Genomic DNA, 23,571 nt, shown 5'->3' on the forward strand with positions numbered 1-23,571 from the left:
CTGATATGGAAGTTCCAGAATCATACTTGGAAACTCTTCCAAAGGTTTGACATTATTATCCTATGTTGTTAGCCTTTCAAACAGCAAAAAAATAAACATCGTGATCAAATTCGAAATCAATTCTCTCGGATGTTGCAATTCAGACAGGGCGAGTTTGTCTTGGGGAGGTCATCTACCGTTGCATTACCTTAGAGCATTTCTCCTCGGAATGCTTGCTTGACTGCCTCGATCTTGAATCCGAACATGCTGCTCTGGATATGGCAAACTGCGTGGAGGCAGCATTCTACGTGTGGCGTAGAAAACAGCCCACGAAATCCACACCTCATCCGAGCCATTGTGCTGCCAGGTCATCTTGGGAGAGTGTAAAAGATCTGGTGGCGCATGGCGACAAGAGTGAGTTGCTCGGTGAAAGAGCGGAAGCCCTCCTGCAATCCTTGAAGCAGCGATTCCCCGGACTCACACAAACTACGCTAGACGCCACCAAAATACAATACAACAAGGTCCACATCATATATAACAGCTTGATTTTGTAACAAACCTCGCATCTCTGAACTCGTCTCTGATAGTATTGTTTCGCGCATTAGGATGTTGGGAAGTCCATCTTGGAGAGCTACTCGATGGCCATGGAGAGTTTTGCGTTCAACATTGCAGCACGCATTGAGGATCTACTCTACGTGGACGACATCAACAAGCAGTCGGACACCTCACAGGACACCTAACAAATCTCCTGATTCTCCTCTGGCCACAGGAGAGAGGATGCCCTTACTAATTGGGAGTTGCAACAAGCCAGTGCGATGCGGTATGGGAGTAAAGAGAGTCCTCACAAACTGTCTTGTTGGTGATGGGAAGGCGAATGGCTGTGGCCAAAATCGCCTTGATGCTGTTTCTAACAGAGTGAGTGAAGGGATAGCATCTCACCGGGGCATGGATTCGAATTTTCAGCTGACAGATAGGTAGTGTTCTTGTGTTACATAGCTTTAGTTTGTTGTACTTGTTTGGAGATTTAGGCAAATATGACTGTTTTTGAGTGAAACTGGGAGATGTACTAAACTATATAGTATATGTTACTAAACTCATCCAACTGATCGTCGATTCACATATCATCGTATAAGTTGAGTCTTTGCTTCATATACAATTTGTAAAAGAATTGAACATCAATTGCATTTGTAAAACTAAAGAGCCACGTGACCTCGTCTCGATACAATTTATGGCTACGAAATCTAAACAGTCTACTTGTTTTGAGTCGTGGAGAGTGAATGAAACACCACACATCAATTCAATTGATTGTGTGCCTAGTCAGCTTTCCAAGAGAAGAGTGGAGATGTCTCGGAGGCGATCCAAGTGCTAGCCATCAAAGCGTGTCTTTCGCCCTTAACGACACCAGCAGAGACATAGGACTCGAGTTCAGCCATATCTTGCTGAGTTAGTTTCACAGAGAGAGCACCTATGTTTTGGTTCAAGCTTGTGATCTGAGTGGTGCCAGGTATGGGACACACATCATCTCCTTGGTGGTGAACCCAGGCCAACGCCAGTCGAGATGGGGTGCAACCCTTTCGTGCTGCCATTTCGGTTACCCTTCTTAAAGATGGTAATCGAGAGAGGAGAGATTGGTAGTAGAAGACATTGTATTGTATTTCTTTTTCTTGTTACAATTTGTGTACAATACATCCCCTTTTATAGGTAAAGATATGAGATAACTAAGGAAAAGATCAATCTATTCTAATTGTATTAATTTCCTATTAATCTTGATTCTTCTATCTAAAATAGAATGGTTTATTCCTCTTTCCTTTCTTAGTGTGTAGTTTATTCTCTTTTCCTTTCTTGACACTCCCCCTCAAGTTGAGTAACGGCATCTCCGATACTTAACTTGGTCAGAACTTCCTTGAAGACCTTGGCATGTACCGCCTTAGTTAGAATATCCGCCAGTTGTTCTTCGGACCGAACGAATGGAAGTTCGATGCTGCCCCCATCTAACTTTTCTTTGATGAAGTGACGGTCGACTTCCACGTGCTTGGTCCTATCATGTTGGACTGGATTTTCCGAGATACTAATGGCCGCTTTGTTGTCACAAAAAAGTCGACTTTTCTCTTTCGGAGGGAACCCAATCTCTGTGAGTAATCTTCACAACCATAAGATCTCGGTGATTCCACTCTTTACTCCACGAAACTCTGCTTCTGCACTAGATAATGCCACCACTTTCTGCTTCTTACTTCTCCAAGTGACTAAGTTTCCACCAACGAAGGTGAAATATCCCGCTGTAGATCTTCTGTCGTTCGGGTTACTGGACCAATCAGCGTCTGTGTACCCCTCTACTTCCATGTTCTCTTTCCTTTCGAGTAGTATGCTATAACCTGTTGTCCCCTTTAGGTACCGTACAATTCTGAGGGCAGCTTCCATGTGTTCTTCCTGCGGTTTGTGCATGAACTGACTCACCACTCCTACAGCATATGCAATGTCCGGCCTTGTATGGGCGAGGTAGATCATTTTCCCTACAAGGCGTTGATACCTTTCCCGATCAGTCATTGTAGCCCCTTCAGTGATTTTCAGTCCGTGATTCATCATGATCGGAGTCTCGGCAGGTTTACATTCGAGTAGTCCAGTTTCTGCTAATAAGTCCAAGACATATTTTTTCTGTCTCAGGAAGATTCCCCTTTTCGATCTCAGGACTTCGATACCCAGAAAGTACTTCATTGTCCCAAGGTTTTTCATCTCGAATTCTTGTGACAGACTCTTCTTCAGTCCTTCAATTTCTTCGATGTCGTCACCCGTGATGATCATGTCGTCAACATAGATGATTAGACATGTTATCTTCCCTTCCCTTTTCTTCAAGAACAGAGTATGATCAGCATTACTCTGTTTATAGCCATATTTTATCATGGCTTGGCAAAATCGCCCGAACCACACTCTGGCTGATTGTTTTAACCCGTACAGCGTCTTCCTTAGCCTGCAGACTTGTCCTTTTCCAAACTCTTCCGAGAATCCTGGGGGAGCTTCCATATACACTTCCTCATTCTTCTTCAACTCTCCATGTAGAAAGACGTTAGTTACATCAAACTGATGTAATGGCCAGTCTTTACAGGCTGCTACGGCCAACAAGGTCCGAACTGTACTCATTTTAGCTACTGGGGAGAAAGTTTCATCGTAGTCTATCCCATAGGTCTGGGTGTATCCTTTTGCCACTAATCTTGCTTTGTATCTCTCGATTGATCCATCTGCCCGTCGTTTGATAGTGAACACCCATTTGCAACCTACAGGTTTCTTTCCCTTTGGCAAGTTACATTTTTCCCATGTATCATTTTTCATTAGAGCATCCATTTCTTTCTTCATGGCCTCTCTCCAGTGCTTATGCTTCATCGCCTCTTCCCAAGACTGAGGAATATGAACTTCTTCGTATAGCGCTGCTTCGAAAGCTCGGGCCATCTCTGTGTATTGCCCCCGAACAGTGTTTGCTATTGAGTATCTAGATTTCCGCCCCTGCCAATCTGGAGAGTACCGTTTTGGTGGTACACCCCGGGTACTCCTGGGTGGTAAGTATCCACTCGATCTACTCGCGCTTGGATCCTCCTGTGGAGCCTCACTGTTTTCCTGTCTCACACTGCCAGTACTAACTTGGGAACTGTTATGGGTACTGGAGCTTACCTCAGGATTTGAAGACGGAGATGATGGTGGGGTAGAAGCATTGAACCTCTCGGGCTCTACATGGGATGAGGTCGGCTCGGCAGGTATGCTAACCTCCTCTGGCGGGCCGACATCTAGTGCAGATTCTGGCATTGGACTGGGAAGAGTAAGGGCTTGGTTTGAGACTTGGTTTGGGTTTGGGATAGGTAGGGATGATGGTGTATGGAGCCAACTTAACGAGTCTGTGTTCTTATTCTCCCCCTGACTGCTAAGTTGGTGGTAAAAGTATTCGGACTCGACAAAGTCACAATTCAAGGTGGTATGGAGATGTTGTGTTTTGGGGTCATAGCATCGGTATCCCTTTTGGTTTTTTCCATACCCTAAAAACACGCATTTTACAGCATTTGGAGAGAATTTGGATCGGTTTTGTTTCGGAATATGGACGAACACTGAGCATCCAAACACTTTTGGTTCAAGGGTAAGAGATGATGGTATACTTGTATAGGCTGAGAGATAGTCTAAGGGAGTTTTTAAGTGTAAGGCATGGGTCGGGAGTCGATTGAGGAGGTACACTGCAGTGGCTACGGCTTCGGGCCAAAAGGAGTTTGGGATATGGGATTCGATGATTAGGGCCCGGGTCATTTCTAAGAGTATCATATTTTTCCTTTCTGCTACCTCATTTTGTTCAGGTGTATAAGCACAAGTGGTTTGGTGGACAAGGCTTTTTTCGGTGAAGAAGTTTTTCATTTTAGTGTTTACATACTCTCCCCCATTATCTGATCTAAGGATTTGGATATTCTATTTGTATTGAGTTTGTATGAGGCTATAGAATTGGGTAAATTTGTCAAAAACTTCGGATTTAGAGTTTAAAAAATATACCCATGTAATTCTAGAACAATCATCAACAAATAGCAAGAAATATCGAAAGCCATTATCACTAGTAACAGGTGCGGGACCCCAGACATCAGAGTTGATTAAGGAAAACACATATTTCGTACGAGTATTATTGAGTTTATATGAATGTCGATGGCTTTTGGCCAAAAAACATATCTCACAATTCAAAGGATGTGTAGTGGCTAAATTTGGAATAAGCAAACGTAAATATCCTAACCGACGGTGCCAAAGCCAGGACTGTCTGTCAGTCAGCCCTTGAGTCAGCATCGCGGTACCCTGTTGAGCCATCATGTCCACGTAGTAGAGTCCTCGGTGTTCAGTGCCACGCCCAACTATCTCCCCCGTCCTCGTATCCAGTAAAATGCAAAATCCAGATTGCATTAGTAAGTTACAGTGGAGGTCCCTTGTTGCTTGACTAACAGACACCAACTTATGAGACAAGGAAGGAACGTATAAACAATTGGAAAGGCTCAATTTAGGTGAGATGTCAATAGTTCCTGCCCCTTGAACATGTGCAATTTCCCCACTAGCAGTTTGAATGTATTTTTTTCGAGTACTAGAAATTTTCTTAAAATCAGAGATATCAAATGACATGGTATCCGTGGCCCCACAATAAAAAATCCAATGATAGTCTTTTTCTTGGGTTTCGGTGAAGGTGGATGAGAGTGCTAAGGCTTGGAAGGAATTTGTACATGTTATATTGGGCTCAATATCAAAGTGTGCATTGTCCTGGGTCTTAGATTTCCACATGTGGGTTTTTTTGGGGTTAATTTGGAGTTTTTTGGATTTTTTGGGGTTGTGGAATAATAAGTGGGTAGAGTGGGGCTGATTATATAAATGTGGAACATTGTGGGGGCCGAAACTGAATAGGGAAAAATTATGGGGTGAGAAGGAAGATATTTGAAAATCTGAGGGGTTAAAATCGATTAACCCCTCTTTACCTCCAGACGCCCTAATTGAAATCGCCGCTCCTTCTTCTCCGGGGTGACTCCCCGCTGGTGGTGCGCCGCTGCTGCTCGCCGGTGTCGCACCAGTCGTGCCGGCGCTGGTGGCGCGGTTCTCGCCTCCCCAGCCCCCAGTCGCTGCCGACGATAGTCCCTGATTGGCGGCTGTCCAGGCCTGATTCCCGGCTGTCCAGACGCCGGTGGCCGGTCCTCCTTGCGTCGCCGCCTGGCTGCCGTGACTCCACGGGTGGTCAGTGGTGGCGACGGCAGCCCGTCCCCCTTGGCTCCGATTCCGAGCGGCCCTCGCCTTCTACATCTCATCCCACCACTCGGGATAGCCGATTCGGAGGAAGCATCCTTCTCGGGTGTGCCTCTTTCCCCCACAATGGGAGCAGGTAAGCTTGCTTTTCTCTTCCTCTGGTTTTCGGCCATTCCAAGATCGATTGGATGTGTGTGGCGGGTGGTTGGACTGGGGTGATGGTCGGCTTCTGTCGATGGCAGCGAGTCCAGAGCCTATTCCGTTGTTTGGTGGTTCTGTGGCTCCGAGAATGCCGTCGTTAATTGCTTGCCTTCGTACCATTCCGTAAGCTTTCCGGACTGATGGTAATGGGTCCTTATCCATGATTTCCCTATTGATGTTTGCGTATCTATCATCTAGAGCACTCAGAAATTAGTATAAGCGATGACGCTGTTCTCGCTTGTTATAGTTCTCCACGTCGGTTGGGCTGGGGTCTCGGGTATCGATTGATATCCAAAAATCTTGCATGTTGTTCCATAGGCCTTCCAAGGTCGAGTTTCCCTGTTTTATTGTCATAGCCTGTCTGTGCAGATCGTAGATCTGAAATGGATCAGACTCACTTCCGTAGGTGACCGCCAGACCTTCCCAAAGGTCCCTGGCTGTCGCGTATCTTGATACCTCGTTTACAAGTTCCGTCTCGAGGTTGTTAATGATCCAGTTGAATACACAGTGATCCCGTTGCTGGCATTTCGTGTATCCGGGATCGTCGATTGGGGGAGGTTTTGAAACTCCAGCAATGTGAGAGGTCAATCCCTTCCCCCCAATTGCTCGTTCCATGAGATTGACCCATAGGGGGTAATTATCCCCATTGAGTTTGGTTTTGATGGAGATTTCTCCAAAGGATTCAGGTTGGTTTGAGTTTGGTGGTTGAGAGGTCGATGATGAGTCCGATTTTTTGGGATTTCTGAGACTTTGATTGAGGAATTATGCAAATTGGGCAGTAAATTCCATTGGGAAGTTTGTGTTGGTTGAATTGGCTTTTGGTGTGTTGTGGGGTGACTTCGTGTCAGAGTTTTCGGAATCTGACATGGTGATTTGGTTTTGCAGGGGTTAGTAGCTGAAAAGAAAGGAGATAACCTGCTCTGATACCATCTTAAAGATGGTAATCGAGAGAGGAGAGATTGGTAGTAGAAGACATTGTATTGTATTTCTTCTTCTTGTTACAATTTGTGTACAATACATCCCCTTTTATAGGTAAAGATATGAGATAAATAAGGAAAAGATCAATCTATTTTAATTGTATCAATTTCCTATTAATCTTGATTCTTCTACCTAAAATAGAATGGTTTATTCCTCTTTACTTTCTTAGTGTGTAGTTTATTCTCTTTTCCTTTCTTGACAACCATGTCAAATACCACCTTGTTTGTTTCAAGATTTTCTATCTGGACCCTTGGGAGATTCTACAACACAAGAATCATGCACCAATATAATTAGCACCTTTCCTCTTCTCTCTAAATTGTTCCATTAAATAGAAAAGTCAGTATCATAAAGATGAATATCACAGAAACTGAAAAATAAGCCCTTGAAGTAAACATTAAGCATTAACATCTTATAAATCAAAGCAAGATATAAGCCTACTAAAATCATTGAGAAAGATTAACTAACGGTATGACTAACCTTTCGCACATCGCCTTTTGGTAAACTATGTATAAAATGAACGCCCGAGGAAAAGAAACCCCGCTCGAGTGGACTGTATGCAACAATTCCAATACCAAGTTCTCTGAAATTGACATGAGACAAAATAAAAATGAGCATTTAATATGACTTACATTCTACGAAAAAAATGAAGGGACGGGAAGAGAAGTTGTTGCCTGAAAGTGGCAATTATTTCGTCCTCCAGTTAATGGATGAACAACATGAGCCCTCCTGATTGTCGAAGCAGAGGCCTCAGACAAGCCAACGTATTTTATCTTCCCGTCTTCAACTGTCACGACCACAACTCCCTTATACTAGTGAGCGTAGCTACTTCGTGACTAAAATAATCCCATCGATCATGAAATAAACATAAGAGCAATAAATCAACTCGAGGCAATAGTTTCGAAGGCGAATGAGTAATAGTAAAAAGAGAATCAGAGCGTCAAGACTAAATTCATAAATTTCTAGAACATAATTCTATTGCAGCGGAAGAGTCCAAGACAAAATAGTATGTATGAAGACATACTACTTTTTGCTACCTAATTACTTATTAATAGTCATTTCCCAACACCTTCGCCTCCTCGTTCACGTTCAACCTTGTAATACACGCCCCTTTAAATTACCCTCTTTCGTTATGTTTAATGTCGAACTAGAGATTTACCGTTCTCTTGTTTCGTTGAATTAAATGGAACTAGATAGATCAAGTATGTATTAACGCAATCAAATCAAGCAAGACTTATTAGTGCACTTTCATTACTAACTTGAATTCATGCACTCACATGTGGTAAACTTCCAAAGATGGGAAGTGATTCTTTCTCTCACTCTAAAAGTGTATAAAGGTAAAGTGTATAAGCACTCAAATCATGTATCATGCAAAGTTTACCATATGCTTGCTCAAAGTCTAATCCCTCCTCTACTAGATGTGATTAAGCATCAAAAGTCCAAAAGATATTTATTTTTGATTGTAATGTAGGCTCTTTGGTAGGTGAGGAATATTTGGCTAAAAAGTGACTCAAAAATAAAAATATCCCAAGTAGAGTTAAAATGACTCCACTTTTCTAAACACCTAAGACACTTTGAACACTTATTTTTGTCCTTCAACTCACTTTCCAACCCTTTGATTTTTTTTTCTTTTCTGTTCTTTTCTCATAAGCATCCTTTCTAGATCAAACACATATTTTGATTTTTTCTATTTCACAACTTGCACTTTTCTGTATTTAAGCACACTACTTTTTATACTTTTCTCCTTATCTCTCCAATTCCTTTACAAAAGATAATAAAAGTTATACTAACCCAATGAATTGTCCCCATTTATTTGGCTTCCAAAGAATAGGCTTAAAGGCTCAAAAGTTAGCTCCAAAGGGAAAATTTTTGAGAGGGTCGAAAAATTTTGGGTATAAAAGTAGCTAAGAAAAGATGGCCTAATATCCTCCTAAATCAACTTAAACACTATGTAAACTTAGGCAGACTAGGAGCAAGTTCTAAAAACATATACATGAATTTAGATAAATCTCACAATGTATAAGCATGATTGAAGGCGAGCAAGCAATTCACTAATTATGCACCTTTTCACCAAACCATCAAATCAAGACGTCAAGCCATATTAAACATGGATGGAATTAAATATCATTGGCAACTCGGTCTAATGTGTCCCTAAGCATGCGTGTTCCTACGTTCTTCATGCTAAGTTCATGACATGGATTCACCTTTGGGATTTTAAAACAAAAACTTAATCTAAAACCCTAAAACTAAAACCTAGACTCACGGTCCACCACTTCATTCCCCCAAACTTATTTACAACAAAGTGTAAAATAATTTGTAGAGTCGTTAGGGACGTGAGTAAACTACTAAAAAGAAAGCGTACCTTGAAAATTTCGAGTAGCGGCTGGACGGGGTGAAAATTCGAAAAATTCAGAAAATTGCGCTAGAAACTGCATTTGGGCAGCGGTCGCTGCGACGAGTCAGAGCCTTTCCAGAGAGTGGCCAGCAGGTCGTTGGCGATAGTCCAGAAACCTGCGAAACAACGTCCCATCCGGAGCTAGCAACTCAATCGTCCCACTATCATAGATTTTCTTGATCATGTACGGACCGATCCATTTGAACTTCAACTTTCCGGGGAATAGAGAGAGTCTCGAATTGTGCAACAAAACTACATCCCCCAAGGTGAGATCCCGTGGACTAATCATCCTATCATGGTAAGCCTTCATCCTTTCTTTGTAAGTAGACGAGCTATCGTAGGCTTCCATTCGAAATTCGTCCATCTCATTGAGAAAGAGACGCCTCTCATCTCCGGCCTTTTGGAAATCTTGATTCAACTTCTTTATCGCCCAATAAGACCTATACTCCATCTCAAAAGGCAAATGACACGATTTTCTAAAAACTAATTGATAAGTAGATATACCTATAGGGGAATTGTATGCGGTACGGTATGCCCACAACGCATCATCCAAACGGAGTGCCCAATCCTTTCTATTAGTGCTCACTGTTTTCTGTAGGACGAACTTGATTTCCCTGTTTCCATGCTCGGTCTGCCCATTAGCTTGGGGGTCATATGGCGAGGTAACTATGTGCTTAACTCCATATTTGTCCAATACGTTGTCTAGCCACCTATTGTTGAAGTGAGATCCTCCATCGCTTATGAGTGCGCGGGGTGTACCAAACCTACTAAAAATGTTTTTCCTTACAAAAGTAGTTACAACTTTAGAATCATTAGTTTTGGTAGGAATTGCTTCCACCTATCTAGACACATATTCAACTGCAAGCAAAATGTATTGGTACTCCCCTGATTTTGGGAATGGTCCCATAAAGTCTATCCCCCATACATCAAATAATTCTACCTCAATGACGTTGTTCATAGGCATCTCCTTCTTATTTGATATACCCCCATGCGCTGACATTCATTGCGTTGGAGCACAATACTGGCAGAGTCACGGTAGATGGTTGGCCAATAGAACCCACTTTATAGAATTTTGATGACGGTCCTTTGTACACCAAAGTGTCCTCCATTTAGCGACGAGTGGCATCTTTCTAATTTGGTTGCCCAATCTTCTTGCGGTACTGGAAGGACTTGGAAAGAGACGAAAACGCGATTAGAATGCGGATCAAGTTATATGGAATGATAACCGAACCGGTCGGATCAGTTAGCAAATGTCGTTGCCACTTAATCAATGCAGTCTTGCTCTCGCTCTTTCTTCCTTACCAAAGTAATTTGTAAACTCCCAATTTTGCACAACTTTAACAGTAAAGCGCCAAGTTCGGGGTCGATCCCACAAAGAAGTTGGTGTGTTGAGTGTGTGAGTAGTGAACAGGGGAGGTTGGCTACTGCCAAGCTTTAACTTGGGAGTTTTTAACTACTGTTTTTACTCTAGACAGAATTAAACTAGCTAGCTTGATCAACGGAAATTTAACTATTGGGTCATGTAAATTGCAGGTAACAGCGGAAAAGTAAATGCGAGGATGAAAATGAAATAACTTTGATTAAACTAAACAGAGAGCAATACAACATGAAATTAAAACTAAGCTAATACTTAGAAAAATAAGAAAGCAAGTAAAACCGAGAAGAATCTCGGCTGGTAATTTAGGAATACGCCGACAGAAAACAAGTATTCTGCAGCGCTTCTTTAATTCCCCTTTCTAACTACGCATTACTTTATCTAAGCTAAGCTATTCTAGAGAACTGGACTAAGCTAAACTAAGCTAAACTAGATGGAAAGTAAAGGATCTCTTCTTCTTGTGATGGCACACCCTCTATTTATAAGCTCGATTCGGTCTCTAGCTGGATAACGATCCTGACAGGGAATATTCGCTCATGCTGAGAATGAGCGACTCATTGATTTCTACGTGTCTTTCTTCTAGAATGACGACGCTTTTGAGTAACAAATTCATGACTCAGCTCCGTCCTTGCGTCTCATAAGCTAGCACGTGTCCCTTTCTAGAACGTTGTCCTTGATAACAGAATGGTGCGCCACATCCAGCTTATTTCCTCACGTGTTCTTCTAGAAGCCAGCGGTCCCCGCCTAACTGCTTGATCACTCCCCTTGATCAACTCCCCCGATTCTTGGCCTTTTATCGCCTTATGTACTTGCTTGATCAGTTTGGCCTTGTTTCCTTGGTCAAGTGGCATTCCTGCACATTTAACACTTGTTTTGCGCGATAAACCGATCAAGCAGTGTACATTTTACCCTTAAACCGATGCATGAAATGAGCCTTATCAAACTGCTCACACTTAAAACATACTTGTCCTCAAGTATAAAGAAAAAAAGAAAAAAAAAGATAAGACAAATTTCAGGCATGGTTTACTTATTTCACAGGTAAAAGAAAAACGAAAACAAGACTTCAAGATAAAAACACGTATTCACATGTATGCATTAGACCGAATAATTTTCCAACAATCATACCCGAGGTCGAGGTCAATCTATTTGCCAGTAGCTTGTGTTCCTTCTCTTTCACTTTTTCTTGATCAAGGTGTCAGCTTGTCAAGATTGCTCAATTTAAAAACCACTGTTGGATTCACTCAGTCACTCATTTCTCACCAGAGATGTTAGGACTTGTTCACTCGGTGTTGCCATAAATTTAATACTTTGAATCGGACTGCAAAAGATAGTTCCTTAAGGTCTTTGTTTTGGGTTGTAACAGGGCTCAAGTGTAGTAACGTATTAGGGTAGGGTCCTAGGGGTTCTAAGTTTAAAATTTGTAAAAGAAAAATCACATGAGTCAAAAAAGCCAAAGATTTGACTAAACTCGCTGGATCAGATTTGGGATATTTATTTCTTCATCTGCTTGATGCTCCTTCTTGGTCAAATTTCGACCTTTAGCCTTATAACTTCCGGATTATTTCCTGACTTTTGATTTTCTGGGTCAGGTTACAACTATTTCCTGCCCTCTTTTTCTCAAACCTTTTCTTCATTTATTTTTATATGATCAACCCGATTGTCTAACTTGATCAACCCGGCTACCCTTCATTTCGACCATTCTATCGCTATCCCCTTTTGTTTCCCTTGACAAAATTCATCTCTTTGACCCTCTTTCCTCATGTGATATGAAACTTTGAATTTGGTTTTAAGGCTTCAAGGAATGGGTAAGAGTGTATGGGCTCAATGTTGTTAACTAAGGGGTACCTTGATTAGTGAGGCGGGTTTGTGGAACGAAGGAAGAAAATGGCTCAAAAGGCTAAGTCCTAGTGCCTTTAGTCCTTACTACTTGTGCAATTGTCATCTCAATATTAAAAGTCAGCCTCTCGTAAAGTTTCCTTTTGTAAAAATAGTAGAAAGTATTCTACTTTTGGCTTTTAACTCACATATAGAGAGGCTTCACAGTTGGTTTAGAAATTGAGCGTTTCCATCATACTTGCGTCGTTCAAATTGATCAAGTTTTTGCAATCAAGTTTTTACACGTGAGCATACTGAATCCTTTTTCTAACTCTTCCAAAAAGTAATCAAGTCTTCCATTCATCCAATTTCATGCATATTGCCTATTTATTACTAACTGGAATTTTTTTTTTTTAAATTTGAGCATGTATGATTCTACTGTAACTAACCCGTCCCCCCTCCCCACTGCATATGAACTCGTCCTCGAGGGACTGGATGCAGTGGAAAAAAGGGTTAGACACAGGCAACAGCACAACAACGAACAAGGGAAACTTCTCACACTTAGACCAGATACTGGGCTAAGTGTGAGATAGTGCCAACAATCAAAACATGCTATCAAAAACAGAATAACACATAGGCAACAAACAGACAAAAATGGCATGCATACTTCTCGCACTTAGACCTAACACATGTCTAAGTGATGCGGAATAGAATAACAGTTGCACATACCAAAAAGAAATTAAAATAAAATTGTTTTGAAATTAACGTGAGCTAAGATGGGGGGGTTATACTCAATGCTTTCCGGGAGGATTACTGGGAGAGGCTGAGGTATGCTTGGAAGATGACGGGCACCAAGACGGAGAGCTTGTAGAGGGAGGTGGTGGTCGTCTGGTAGAGGTCTGGTCTTGGGTGGTTCCCAACAACCTGGCCAGCAGGACCAGTTGAGCATTTGAATTATCCATCAGCTGCATCAATGTCTGCTCCACTCGGAGCTTCCATGCAATGTCAGTGCTTGCAGCCTCCTCCTGCTCCATCATTGGAGTGGGTGCCTGGCGTGTATCCTTCTATTCTCCATCGGCAAGGGTTGTTGAGGTCTCCTCTAGCCTTCTTCTCCTCCGGGGCTGGCTTCTTTGCTGCTCTTGCTGACCTGCTGCGTAAAACTAGAAATTCCCTCCCTTCGTCTTCTCTAAAACCTGAATTCTAACAAAGATGTCAAGGTCAAACATTTCAGGACTAGGCAAAAGACTAGGCGTCCGACTTTTTTTACGATCCAGTTCCTCTTCAGGTAAGCCCCGAGGAGGTGGCAGATGTTCAAATGGCGGGCAGCATGGGTAGCCATCTGGTTCATGGAATACGCCAGCCAGAACCCCTGGTGGACTTTCCTCTGTTCTCTCATGCTCCACATGAAATAGAGCTCAACCAGAGTGAGGATCGCCAATGTGTCTGCTTGTCCGAGGAGATTGGAGGCCAAGTAAACCTGGGCTAGGCGGAGGGCAGGATCAGCAATAAGATGTCCTCTGGATTCAGAAGTTCTGAACGTAGGGGCGCGTCCTCCGCATATTGCCTTCTAACGGCTTGCTGATCGAATTCTGGGTTCCTCTGAGGGAGACCGATATCACGCCCAACCCAGACCCCGTCAGCCACCTGTTGTTCCGTGTAGAGGCCCATCCGGATGGAGAAGTCGTTTAGGTTCATAAGTGTTCCTGGCGAAAGACCCTGAAGGAAACACTCTTGTCGTTCAGGTCTGAACTTCCGGCGAAGCTGAAGGATGTGAAAAACTCCTTGGCCAGGTCCTCCGGCACAGGGGTCTCTTCGACCTCTAGCAACCATTCAAAACCGATGCCGGCAATGTAGGCAGAAAACCTCTCCTTCATCTCTATCTTCTCCAAGGATGGCTGGTGCAGCATCTTCCCTGCCTTTAACTTCTTCTGGGAGGTCACCCTTTGATGCACCTCCTTCTGCATTTTAGGATCATCGAATTCCAACATCTGTTGGTGAAGAGCTGGGGTCAACACCACATGCTGAGGAAAGTAGGCGATGGAATGAGAGGTTTCAGGCTTTCCTTGTTGTCTCCTAGTCGTTCTGGTCCAACGCAATTCCTCTCCAGTTGAATCACTGCCCTCATCTCCTGGTTGTGGGGAAGCGGGCGCAGAAGCATCTGCAATGGTGACCTCTGTGTCAGCGGGGCGGCTTCTCCTGGGAGTAGGGAGAATACTCTCCTTCCCCTTCCTCTTCTCTCTCCTTTCCCTCGCCAGGCTGCCCTTGGTAGCTTTTTCCTCCTCTCCAGCTTCCTGGAACTAAAGCTCTTCTGGTTCTTCATCCACCAGCCTCCGTACTGTACGCGACTTCTGCACCACCGTTCCTTTCTCACCTTGTGTTTTCAAGTTTTCAGCTACCTCCAGGAGCCGATCCGTTGTCATACGCCGCGTCTGACGACGTAGCGGTTCCTCTTCCTCTGTCTTCCCATAGTCGAACAACGGGCGGAATTCCTCTTCCTCTTCACTGTTGATGCCGCCGCCCTCAGTCAAATGCGGCTTATGGATCGAAGCGGAGCCGCCACCGCCTGCTGGCGACGGAATAGCGAACGGCTGCCCATAATCCTCCCCCAACCTTTCTTCATCGGCGGTGTCTGCGCTACATTGCATTGGCTGGGTTGGGGACGAAGGTGAAGGTTGGATGGAAGATGGTTTTGGTGATGTAGGAGAACTAGGTGGGATCTTTGGATTAGAGGATGAAGTAGGATTTTTATACCGGGAAATCCTAAGTCTAGCCTTGAGTTCGGCGTATGCTGCTGCATCGTCCAACTCGCGAGGTATACTCGGGAGGACTTTATTGAGGTACCGTAGGGTTTCTTTATCTATTTCGGGACTTGGAGTAGCGGTGCTGGTTTGTGGTAGGGCGGTGTTTGGCGTACAGGAGTTAGGATTTTCTTGACGAACTTGGGATGAAGTTTCCTGGTCGCCACCATTGTCTCCGGCACTGGGGGATAATGAATGAGTGGGAATTTTCTTGATAAACATTTTCACTCGTAATGGTGATGACTGCTGGTGGAGAAAATGTTCTAGGCAAGGGTTTGAAATTTGGATCGGTGTGGGGAGAGTAAAAGGAATGCATTGTAGTCACTTTTGGTTGAAAGTGAAATACGGCCCTGAGATTCTGCCTATTATACTGATACCACGACTGTTGGGATCTCTGACGGTTGAGATCTCTACGACTGTTCACGCACGGGCGCGCCTTTTTCAGAGTGTCAGTTGGATTTGCTTCTCTGATACGCTTTATCCCTCTCCCTAGGACGCTCTTTCATTGAGACAGTTGGCGCAGCCTGACACCTCTCCAATGACTGCATATGTCCTATCACCACCTGTCCCCGATTAATTAAATCAATGTGGCCATTGGTTAGCCCTCGTTGCACTGATCAAGTGGCCAATTATATCCAGATGAAAACTCAATTACTCCACTTGATCAGTTTCCCGCCTCTACTTTTGTCCTTTAACTTTCTAATAAATAAAAACTAACATAAGAAAAACTATTTACACTAACTATAAGGACCTGACCGGGTTCCCCTAGGTTGTAACTTGATCAATTTAGTGGATTTAAAATTTGTTGTTTGATCAAGCAGACTACCCAGGAGTACCCGATCACTCCTTCTACCTGGTCACTGGCTGAGATTGGGGAAAGGTCAGTGGAATTTCTTCCATCACTCCGGCTTTGGTCTTGTCTCTGTAGGGCTCAACCCGATGACCCTTCACATCGAAAGAGAACAAATTGGTGGTGTCTCCTTGGTGTTTGTTTGCCTTGATGGTTTCAGAATCTGCCCATTCTGAATTCCATCATAGGGTTGTACCTGCAGTGTCAAGGGTCATGGTGGTTGGCTCTGATTCTGATCAGTCCATCTGAAATTTGGGTGGTCTCTCCATGGGATATCTCTCTGTTTTCTCTGGATCCAGTTGCCATTTGCATTCCAGTGGCCAACGACATTTACTTGGGCTTGCGGTTCTACCTCAGGGGGGAACTCGCAATAGTAGTAGTGATGCTCTTGTGGTGGGGACGGTTGCGGCACATACTTCGTTTCCTTTGGTGCAGGTGGTGGAGGTAGTCTGGCTTTTTCTACTGCCTCCAGCAGCTTTTTCTCCATCTTTTCATCGTTAAGCGCCTCTGCCACATGCACTGCTCCTCTCCTATACTGCCCTCGAGATGTCTCATACGACCCCTTGGCCTCAATAAGCCTCTCCAGGATATTTTTGGCTTGGATAAATGCGGTTTTCGAGAAGTCCCCTTGAGCTGCGAGGTTGAGCTCGTTCTTGCTATCCACAGTGAGTCCATTGTAGAAAACAGAGTAAATTCCCTTCTCCTTCTTCTTGTGGTTGGGGCATGCTTGAAGCAAACCTTGGAACCTGTCCCAGTACTGGCCAAGGGGTTCATCGTACTCCTGCCTAGCCTCTGTAATCACCCGTTTGAGGGCACTCATCTTTGATGCTGGGAAGAAGCGGTCGAGGAATATCATGCGGAATTCGGCCTAGGCCTGATGGATCCTTCTGGCAGCCTTGACAGCCAGACACCCACATCGCCCTTTAAAAAGAAGGGAATAACTTTGAGCCTGTAATCTTCGGATGTGGATCCATCCGGCACGGGCTGAATATCACAGTATCGGCAGAACTCCTCCAGAAATGCGTACGGACACTCTTTTGAAAGACCGTATAAGTGGGACAAAACAACCAGTACTCCTGATTTGATCGCGATGGTCCGCATCCTAGGAGTAGCGGCAATGGCATGTGTGGGCTCCTTTTCAACATGAGCGTGCAGAGATCCGATACCGGAGTCGTCAGCGACAAGGTCCATCTCTGCTGGTGGTGGTTGTGTGTTCTATTCAGTGGCTGCTACGGCTTCTAATGCTGCTCTGTAATGAGTGGTGACAACGCCGGCTTCCTGGACTCTCCAATGAGCGTTAGTCTCTCTGTATAGAAAGGGATGATTCCAGTGTCCACCGCGTTGGTACCTTCTCATCAACAGTGAAAAACAAAATGAGAAAACAAGGAAATAAGACTATATACACCTACGCACTACGCACAAACATAAAGTAACACCGTGCTTCCCCGGCAACTGCGCCATTTTGGAAGGACATGGAAAGAGACGAAAACGCGATTAGAATGCGGATCAAGTTATATGGAATGATAACCGAACCGGTCGGATCAGTTAGCAATGTCGTTGCCACTTAATCAATGCAGTCTTGCTCTCACTTTTTCTTCCTTACCAAAGTAATTTGTAAACTCCCAATTTTGCACAACTTTAACAGTAAAGCGGCAAGTTCGGGGTCGATCCCACAGAGAAGTTGGTGTGTTGAGTGTGTGAGTAGTGAACAGGGGGGTTGGCTGCTGTCACGCTTTAACTTGGGAGTTTTTAACTACTGTTTTTACTCTAGATAGAATTAAACTAGCTAGCTTGATCAACGGAAATTTAACTACTAGGTCAAGTAAATTGCAGGTAACATCGGATAAGTAAATGCGAGGATGAAAACGAAATAAATTTGATTAAACTAAACTGAGAGCAATACAGCGTGACATTAAAACTAAGTTAATAAATTGGAAAATAAGAAAGCAAGTAAAACCGAGAAGAATCTCGGCGGGTAGTTTAGGAATACGCCGACAGAAAACAAGTATTCTGCAGCGCTTCTTTAATTCCCCTTTCTAACTACGCATTACTTTATCTAAGCTAAGCTATTCTAGAGAACTGGACTAAGCTAAACTAAGCTAAACTAGACGGAAAGTAAAGGATCTCTTCTTCTTGTGATGGCACACCCTCTATTTATAAGCTCGATTCAGCCTCCAGCTGAATAACGATCCTGACAGGGAATATTCGCCCATGTTGAGAATGAGCGACTCATTGATTGCTACGTGCCTTTCTTCTAGAATGACGACGCTTTTGAGTAACAGATTCATGACTCAGCTCCGTCCTTGCATCTCATAAGCTAGCACGTGTCCCCTTCTAGAACGTTGTCCTTGATAACAGAATGGTGCGCCTCATCTAGCTCATTTCCTCACGTGTTCTTCTTATAGAAGCCAGCGGTCCTCGCCTAACTGCTTGATCACTCCCCTTAATGAACTCCCCCGATTCTTGGCCTTTTATCGCCTTTTGTACTTGCTTGATCAGTTTGGCCTTGTTGCCTTGGTCAAGTGGCATTCCTGCACATTTAACACTTGTTTTGCGCGATAAACCGATCAAGCAGCGTACATTTTACCCTTAAACCGATGTATGAAATGAGCCTTATCAGGTACACATCTCCTAAGTATAGTATCTGCACATCTCTTGAACAAGTAGGGCTCATCCCAAAAATAGGATCTAACATCTCTATAAAATTTCTTCTTTTGATAAGGAGTAAGATCGGAAGGGTGTACCTTGGCTGCTAAATAATTAAAAATATCGGCATACCATGGAAAAATGGCTTGAGTGAAGAATAGATGCTCGTCGGGGAAGTCCTCATTAATATCTCGTGATAGATCTTCTCCTTCCACCGTGTTAGGATTGGCACACACAAGGCTTTCACACACTCAATAAGATCACACACACACTCATTGTTGCATGAGATCACACAATGCAGAAAACACACACACTCACACTTTGAGTATTGAAGATGATAATCTTGGAGAGAAAACTGGAAAACTCTTTATTGATTAAACTCTACTCTAAACTACATACACGGTGAGCTATTTAAAGCTCTATAATCAAGTAGCAACTGCTACTAACTAACTACAAGAAGAATCAAGAAAGCAAGAAGAATAACCGCTACATCTCAGCTAACTAACTGCTGCTCCAACGGCTAGTTCGGCTAGGTTGCTTCTTCCTTCTCGGTTCAAGACCGAACTCCTTCCTCGGTTCAAGACCGAACTCCTTCCTCGGCTTACAACCGAACTCCTTCTCGGCTTACAACCGAACTCTTCCTTCTCGGCTCATTCCAGCTCAACGCCGAGCTTCCTTACCGAGCTTCCTTACCGAGCTTCCTTACCGAGCTTCCTTACCGCTGAGCTTACCGACTTCTGCCTTCTTCTTCTCGGCTAGTTCCAGGCTAGTTCCAGCTCGGTAAGCCGAGCTTACCGAACTCCTTTCTAGCCGAGCTTCTTCCAACTGAAATGAGCACTCCATTATTACAATTCTCCACCTGAGGGCTCATCTCAGTTCTTGCACAAACATTGATCAATCTCTTGCAATGATCAAACTTGTCTCTACCTAGAGACTTTGTTAGCATGTCAGCCGGATTGTGCAAGGTGTTAATCTTAATCACCTTCACTCTCCCCTTTTCAATCTCATCTCTAATGAAATGCAACTTTATGTCTATGTGCTTGCTCCTTTCATGAAAACCCGGATGTTTAGCCAAGCACATAGCTGAGCTGCTGTCACAATGAATCACCATTGTCTTTTGGTCAAAACCAAAATCAGAAATCACTCCCTGAATCCAAAAACTCTCCTGTACAGCTGCAGTGAGAGCTATATACTCTGATTCTGTTGTTGAGAGAGCAACAACACTTTGCAACCCTGACTTCCAGCTGATTACAGTTCCAAACATGGTGAAAAGATAACCTGTTTGGGACTTTCTGTTGTCCAGGTTTGCAGCATAGTCTGCATCACAATAGCCCTGCACAACCTCCTCAGATTCACCTTCCCAGCCATTGAACACAATCCCCCAGTCCTTAGTTGACTTCATGTACCTCAATATCCACTTAAGAGCATTCCAATGCTCCTTCCCCGGGTCTGCCATGTATCTGCTAGTCACTGAGATAGCATGAGCCAAATCTGGTCTTGTACAAATCATAGTGTACATAACACTTCCAACCACACTAGCATAAGGGATAGCCTCCATCTCATCAGCCTCTTGCTTAGTTTTAGGGGCTTGTTCCTTTGATAGCTTAAAACTCTGGGACAGAGGAGTTGATGCAGCTTTTGCATTTTCCATTTTGAATCTCTGCAAAACTTTCTCAATATAGTCAGTTTGCAGCATCCACAGCTTCTTGCAGCCTCTATCTCTCTGAATATGTATGCCTAGGATCTTCCTTGACTCTCCTAGATCCTTCATTTCAAAGCTTGACTTCAGATCTTGTTTAACTTTCTGAATTTCTGTCATAGAAGGCCCTGCAAGTAGCATATCATCCACATAGAGTAATAGGTAGGCAACGGGAGTCCTGCCTGCCTTCTTGATGTAGATGCAATCATCATATTCTGACTTGGAGAAGCCAATCTTCTTCATCTGTGCATCAAACTTCTTATTCCACTGTCTAGGACTTTGCTTAAGTCCATAAAGACTTTTCTGTAACAGGCACACCTTGCCTTCTTCTCCAATCTTCACATAGCCCTCTGGCTGTTCCATGAAGATAGTTTCCTCTAGATCTCCATTGAGGAAGGCTGTCTTCACATCAAGCTGTTGTAGCTCCCAGTCAAGCTGATTCACCACAGCCAATAGAATCCTAATCGAAGTGTGCTTCACAACAGGTGCAAACACTTCATTGAAATCGATTCCCTCCTGCTGTGTAAAGCCTCTAGCCACCAGCCTTGCCTTGAACCTGATTCTGTCTTTATCAGTGGTTTCTACCTTCTTTTTAAACAACCACTTGCAACTGATCAGCTTCCTCTCCTTTCCATCTGTATTCAGCTTGGATTTGTCCACCAAAATCCATGTTTTGTTCTTGAGTAAAGACTCTATTTCCTCATTCATGGCTTCAATCCATCTTTCTCTATCTTTACTCTGCATAGCTTCTTTATATGTGAGTGGATCTGCACCATCAATACCTTCAGCAGCCTGGTTGCCCTGAGTTGGAGCCTCTTCTTTATCTGAATCAGACTCACTCCCTGAGTCAATAACTCCACCTGCTCCTAGGCCAACCCCCACAGGCTCCACCTTGAAGAAATCACCCTCATCTTCATTGGAGTCCGGCTTATCTTTCAGGAATGGCATCTGATCCTCCAAGAACACCACATCCCTACTCACCAAGACCTTCTGCTTACCGGGCTCAATACACCAGAGCCTATACCCCTTAACACCCCTCTGATACCCCAGCAAGATACATTTCAGAGCCCTAGCTTCAAGCTTACTTTGCCTAGCATGAGCATAGGCCACACACCCAAACACCTTGTATTTTGAGTAGTCACTATGAGCTCTATACCACATGTAATCAGGAGTTTCAGATTTCAGGGCAGTAGATGGGCATTTATTGATGAGATAGGCTGCTGTATACACAGCCTCACCCCAGAATCTGCTGCTCAAACCAGACCCAAGAAGTAAGCACCTCACCCTCTCTAGGATTGTCCTATTCATCCTTTCCACAACACCATTTTGCTGAGGATTACCAGGAACAGTCCGGTGCCTCTTCATACCCTTCTCTTTACAAAACAGATCAAACTCAGCAGACAAGAACTCTAGGCCATTGTCTGTCCTTAAGCATTTAACACTTCTACCCTTCTCTAGCTCAACCTCCTTACACCATATCTTGAACTTTGTGAGTGTTTCAGATTTTTCTTTAAGAATATATACCCACAACTTCCTTGTATAGTCATCAATGATAGCTAGATAATACTTTCCTCCACCAATTGAACACACCGGTGAAGGCCCCCAAAGATCACTATGTATGTAGTCTAAAGGGGCTGTAGAAGAGTGAATACCTGTAGGATAGGGTGCCATCTTAGCCTTTCCAAGTATACATTGCTCACAGGGGTCCATCTTGTTGAAATCTCCAGAGATCAGACCCTTCTTGATGAGTTCTTTCAAGCTTCCTTCGGCTGGGTGGCCCAATCTCTTGTGCCATAGCATTATGGAATCATCTGACACTGCATTGCTTTCTCCATCAACAGCCTTAGCCTTCAGATAATAGAGAATATGCTCTCTGTCAGCCTCCATCATCACTGCATCTCCAGATTTCACAAACAATTTTCCTTGACTCATCAATATGGTGAACCCTTTCTGTTCCAGCATTCCCAATGAAATGAGGTTCCTCTTCACTTCTGGAATATACCTCACCCCAGTTAGGATCTTTATAGAGCCATCTTGTAGGCTTAGCTTTACCTTCCCTATTCCTTTGATCTGACAAATGTGGTTATTACCAAGAACAACCGTACCCGATGCTTCTTGAAGATCATGAAACCAGCTTCTATTGGGGCACATATGGAAGCTGCACCCCGAGTCCATTATCCACCTATGACTGACCCCACTATCACTGATATTCATGAGTTGAGCCGGGGGATCAGCACTCTCCACACAATCAGATTGATTGTGTCCCTCAGAGGCCATCTTTCTCTTCCATGCATGACAATCTTTCTTCAAATGTCCAGGTTTCTTGCACCAATAGCAAGCTCTGGTTTCCTTCTGAGCATCTGAACTTGAGGGTTTAGGGCCCTCAAACTTCTTCTTGAAGTTCTGCTTCTTGAACTTCTTCACGTTCAAGGCCTCTGCAGCTTGAACATTGGAGCTTGCAGAGCCTCTGTTGGCTGTCTTCTGGAGTTCTTTGGCCATCAAGGCTGAATAGACTTCTGCATAGGTGATAGGTTTATCTCTTCCATAGATAATTGCATCACTTAGCTGGTCATACGAGCTAGGCAAGGCATTCAATGTGAGAATGGCCTTATCCTCATCTGAGATCTTGACATCAACAGATCCCAGGTCATCAATGATCTTGTTGAACTCCTCTAGCTGCTCAATGATGGACCTATCTCCAGAAAAACTATAGGCATACAGCCTCTTCTTGAGATACAGCCGGTTAGCCAAGGATTTGGCCAAGTAAACTTCATCTAACTTGTCCAAGATCTCCACCGCAGTCTTGGCTTCTTGAACTTCCCTCAAGACCTTATCTCCAAGGCACAGAATCACTGCAGAATGTGCCTTGAGCTGCATTTCCTCCATCTTTGCCTGAGCTTTTTCATCAAGCACTGGAGCCTTTCCTTTCTCCTCTGGTTTTGCAAGAACTGCCGCCAAGCCTTGTTGAATTAAAACCGCCTTCATCTTCATCTTCCACAGGCCATAATCATTCTTGCCTGTGAACTTTTCTGCATCAAGCCTTGCTGCCATCTCTGAAACCGTTTGATCCTCTGCAAATCAGTTTCAATATCCCTTTCCCAC

The 23,571-nt window shown here is 43.8% G+C and overlaps 1 pseudogene; it reads right to left on the reverse strand.

Annotated features, from left to right (window-relative positions):
• Positions 1-1,292: 1,292 nt before the first annotated feature.
• LOC121810511 lies at positions 1,293-13,510 on the reverse strand (annotated as a pseudogene).
• Positions 13,511-23,571: the final 10,061 nt, after the last annotated feature.

This window comes from Salvia splendens, chromosome 7 (assembly GCF_004379255.2).
Source record: "Salvia splendens isolate huo1 chromosome 7, SspV2, whole genome shotgun sequence".
Lineage (NCBI taxonomy): Eukaryota > Viridiplantae > Streptophyta > Magnoliopsida > Lamiales > Lamiaceae > Salvia > Salvia splendens.